Source organism: Gymnoscopelus microlampas, assembly GCF_963454915.1.
Source record: "Gymnoscopelus microlampas genome assembly, chromosome: 3".
NCBI lineage: Eukaryota > Metazoa > Chordata > Actinopteri > Myctophiformes > Myctophidae > Gymnoscopelus > Gymnoscopelus microlampas.
This window is the reverse complement of record NC_139940.1, coordinates 4,664,374-4,669,835: the sequence shown is the minus strand read 5'-3', so window position 1 is coordinate 4,669,835 and position 5,462 is coordinate 4,664,374.

Here is a 5,462-nt window from a genome sequence, read left to right as displayed (position 1 = left end):
AACAAATACAAACACTATAGCCTATGTACAAAGAGGATGGGAAAGTTACATCTACCTCCCCCTGTGGTCTCCTGATGTTTCCTCATAGCCTGGTAAACCGGTCATGTGGTTTGTGTAGTTTGTGTGTGTGTGTGTGTGTGTGTGTGTGTGTGTGTGTGTGTGTGTGTGTGTGTGTGTGTGTGTGTGTGTGTGTGTGTGTGTGTGTGTGCGTGCGTGCGTGCGTGCGTGCGTGCGTGCGTGCGTGCGTGCGTGCGTGCGTGTGTGTTGATGTTGTGTAGTTGTGTTCACTGTTCATGTTGTGTAGATGTGTTGATTTTGTATAGTTGTGTTGATGTTGTGTAGGTGGTGGGTTGATGTTGATGTCCTTCCACTTCTGAGCTGAAAAGGAAGGACAGATCTACAAGCTCACAACGCCTCCCGCACAGGATGCACTGTGAGCTTGTCCATCTGCTATTTTTGGCGGCCAATGCGTCATATGACAGAGCTATGAATTAGACATGAAGCAGAGCATATGAGACGGAATACTTCTGCGGGGAAGACCAATGCACAACATCAAAAATTCATTTAGCAGACTTAATGATAAAAGTCCCATTAAAAAGACATTACACTCACAGCACGGATATACTGTGCACACACACACACACACTGGCACACTCACACATGGACGGGCGCACGCACGCACGCACGCACGCACACACACACACACACACACACACACACACACACACACACACACACACACACACACACACACACACACACACACACACACACACGCTGGCCAAAAAAACATACGCTTAATTGCAGAGGAGGGTAGTAAATAAATGACATTAACTCAGTTACATTTACTTAAGTAACGTTTCGAATAAATTGTACTTGTAGTTTTAATGTGACATGTTGTTCATGTTTTTCTGAAGTATATTTGTGAAGGGAACATGCTACTTTTACCCCTTTATATTTGAAATGTAAAGGAGTAAAAGTATAATTTTTCCAATTGATTTGGCTGCATTCAGCTTGTTACTTTACCCATTGTATTAACATTGTGTTTGTTTATTTCACTAAGAGAGACATTTATTCTATATTTTGTATTGGACAGTCACATATAATTTCATGTTTAATATCATTTTATTTGTCAGTAACGTTCTGATTGTTTAACCCATTAAGACCTGGGACGCATCTGTGTCACTTTTTGATTTGAGCTAAAAGGCATTATTTTACACTTTGGCTATTCAAAAATCAAGAACATTTGTGCAAATCTTTAAATATAATATATATTTATAGTGAATACAAAATGTATATTATATCTTTTTAAAGCGAACGTTTGTACTGTAAATCAAAACTTTGCTTCTGGGGGTCCCTGGAACAACATATTTTGAGATGGGGGTCTGCGGCCGAATACATGTAATTTTGGGGTCCTTGACATTAAAAAGTTAGAAAACCACTGACATAGCGACATACGTTTTTTCAAAAAACATTTTTTAGAACTGATTTAGAAGACATTTTGTAGAATCGGAACCTCAGGCCACCTTATTGTGGGTTAAACAATAAATCAGATCATATGAAGTTACTCTCTAGTCTTTTCACCGGATATTTTATTACTCTTACGTTTGTTCTTTCCCCATTAATAAACAACCTACTTTATACTTAGTTGTATAACAGTGTCCACATAAGTTGCAAAAATAATAGTTTTACAAGCTCTGCTATTTCTGCTAAACATGGTGCCCCCCTTAATGAGGCCGCCAGTGTGTGTGTCTGTTTATATTAACAAGAACTTGTGACTATAATAATAACATATAGGTTATTGCATAAGGGTCAATTTGGCTCCATTTGTACACTCTCAGAGTTATGGGGGTCCTTCAAATTAAAAAGTTAGAGAACCATTGAGATACCCATTTTGTAAATGTAGGCTCCATGCTAGCCCCTTTCGGGACCCTGTTTACCTTTTTTTGTATTTAGGAAGGCGGTATCCAGGGTCCCTTGTCGCTCAAAGCACTCTCTCTCATAGTCGCGGGTACCACTGTCTGGTCTCGGGCTAATAGCTCGTCGCTTAGAAGTTGCAGAGATTTCCCAAAGGTACCAAAAAGAGCAATACTAAACCGCGGTTAATCTGCATTAATGCGCTCGGATCGGCGCTGCCGTTTAACATTTTTAATCATTTTAGTAAAGCTTAATTTCCTCTCTCACACTCTGCTCCACTTCCCATGTCCCGCCTCCCCGCGGTGACTGACAAGCTGCGCGTCCTACGCATACCTCTATGGTCCTACGGTACTGCCTCTGATTGGCGAGCTCCTACATGCTTGCATGACAATCACAACGCGGGGAGGCGGGACATGGGAAGTGGAGCAGAGTGTGAGAGAGGAAATTAAGCTTTACTAAATTATTAAAAATGTTAAACGGCATCGCCGATCCGAGCGCATTAATGCAGATTAACCGCGGTTTAGTATTGCTCTTTTTGGTACCTTTGAGAAATCTCTGCAACTTCTAAGCGACGAGCTATTAGCCCGAGACCAGACAGTGGTACCCGCGACTACGAAAGAGAGTGCTTTGAGAAGGGACCCTGGATACCGCCTTCCCAAATACAAAAAAGGTAAACAGGGTCCCGAAAGGGGCTAGCTCCATGCCATAGAGGAGTTGGTAAATGTAAAACAGTTCCTGTCATTGAAACGTAACGATAGAGTCATAATCTAATAGCATTTTTCTTTTTTAAACATTGATTTATTGGAATGGCCTGAAAGCATTGGACAACATGAAGGCTGTGTTGGTGACAGTCGATCTGTAACGGAATATCTGGAGCACAACAATCATATTGACAATGTTTAGAGAGACAAATGTGGCCTCTATGTGACAGTGAACATCACTCACACGTCTGTTTTCAGGGACAGCTGACTTCTGGTGGTTAATTGTACACAGCACAATGCTCAGATATGAGCAGCCTAACATGCATGTGAGACCTAACATACACGTGACACATAAGGTACATGTGAAACCTAAAATATGTAAGCTAACATACAGTACGTGTGTGTAAGCTAACATACGTGTGTAAATCAACATACATTGTGTAATTAGCTAACATACATGTGATACATAATGTACACATGAAACCTATCATACATGTGTAACCTAACATAGATTTTATGAGTGAGAGAGATATGTTCTGCTCGTCGTTGTTTGAATCATAATCAGCTTTATTGTCACATCACAAGGGGAAAAAGAGATCATTTAAGGAAAACAAGCAATTTACACATGGTACCTGTGATAAGATATAAGCAGCAGATGTATATACTGTGCATGATATACCTATGGACGTTAGTTAAGGTGCTAGAAAACACAAAAAAGACAAAAGTCAGCGCGTCGTAGGCCTACATGGGATTAAGGTGCAAAATGTCAGCGAGTGTCGACCGCATAATACACACATAAAGTAGACTGACACTGGTATGATCCGTGCAAGTATAGGTCCATGAGGAAGAGCAAAGAAAAAGTCCAAGTCATTTGGGACAAATGACTTGGACTTCAAAAAGGCTTCAATTTGCCAGCTTCTGTGTCGTGTCGTGTCGTGTCGTGTCGTGTCGTGTCGTGTCGTGTCGTGTCGTGTCGTGTCGTGTCGTGTCGTGTTGTGTTGAGTCAGATTAGTGAATCTGGACAGGGAGGGTTAATCTATCACAGAGTCACAGAACTCAACACTGGAATCAACTGTCTGCTCTGTGTCACAAAGTGGAAGGAGAGAGTCATAGCTTCTTCCTACACCCCCCTCCCTCTCTCTCTCTCTCTCTCTCTCTCTCTCTCACAAACACGCACACGCACGCACACACACACACACACACACACACACACACACACACACACACACACACACACACACACACACACACACACACACACACACACACACACACACACACACACACACACACACACAGAGTGAGAGAGAGAGAGAGAGAGAGAGAGAGAGAGAGAGAGAGAGAGAGAGAGAGAGAGAGAGAGAGAGAGAGAGAAAGAGAGAGAGAGAGAGAGACCTCTATATTTCCTTACCCTGCATTTTTCACCAAAAGGTCTTGACATAAATCAGATAGACAGTGTCAGAGAGAGGAGAGGAGAGGAGAGGAGAGGAGAGGAGAGGAGAGGAGAGGAGAGGAGAGCAGAGGAGAGGAGAGGAGAGGAGAGCGTTGTACAAGAAGAGAAAGGGACAGACAGAGAGGAAGATGAGAAGAGGAAGGTGGCAGTGTGAGTGATAAACCAAGCTGTTCCAACAGCACTCATATAAACCATGTGCATTCAATCAGAACACATTTGCCAACCATTCCTTGTAGCGGTGAATCATGGCTCAGGGTACAGTCTCTACAAATGAAATCATTTGCCAGTGTTGAGTCGGAACGAAAACCTATATAATTGGACACTACAGCTGAGAGATGCAACCCAGCATATAAAAACCTCCCTCTCTCTCTCTCTCTCTCTCTCTCTCTCTCTCTCTCTCTCTCTCTCTCTCTCTCTCTCTCGCTCTCTCTCTCTCTCTCTCTCTCTCTCTCTCTCCCCCTCCCTCCATCAGACACACCTGGTGAGACAGTATAAAGTTTATGACAGAGTAATTGCTGAGTGAAAAATTGCACGACTCTGTGTGTGTGTGTGTGTGTGTGTGTGTGTGTGTGTGTGTGTGTGTGTGTGTGTGTGTGTGTGTGTGTGTGTGTGTGTGTGTGTGTGTGTGTGTGTGTGTGTGTGTGTGTGCGTGCGTGCGTGCGTGCGTGTGTATGTACTTCGGGGCTGTTTAGACAAATGCTGGTGATGTGTCATACATTAATGCTCTCAGCACTGTATCGCACATAGACACACACACACACACACACACACACACACACACACACACACACACACACACACACACACACACACACACACACACACACACACACACACACACACACACACACACACACACACACACACACACACACACACACACATAGCCACCTGCCAGCCTCTCTTTACATCTTCAGCAGTCCTGCTACTGCAGCATGGTAAACACACAAAGTAAATTACAGCTCCGTTTTCTTAACAATCTGTACCATCTTTGGAGTTGAATGAGCACTGAGGATTTCTACTGTGTCTTATGTTATGTTATGAAAGTTCCAGAAAGTCCCACCCAGTTTTCTAGTCTTTGTAATACAAGTGTCAAGTGTAACTAAGGGCGGATTCAGACTGGGTCCGATTGATTCGAACCGAGTACGATTGGCCTTTCTCGCATTCACATTGGCCAATATTCTTCCGTACCCGAGAACAGGTCATTCAACAGTAATGGTAAATATGTGCCTCATGGGGGCGCTGTTGACTATAGGGGCTTTGGGAGATAGAGAATGTCATTCACAGAAGAAGAGTCACTTGTCAGAGTTTAGAGTGAATAATAAAGTTTGACTGTGTTCCTGGCGTTGTCTTGAGTTATAATAAATAACTGAACAACAATACACAACCAA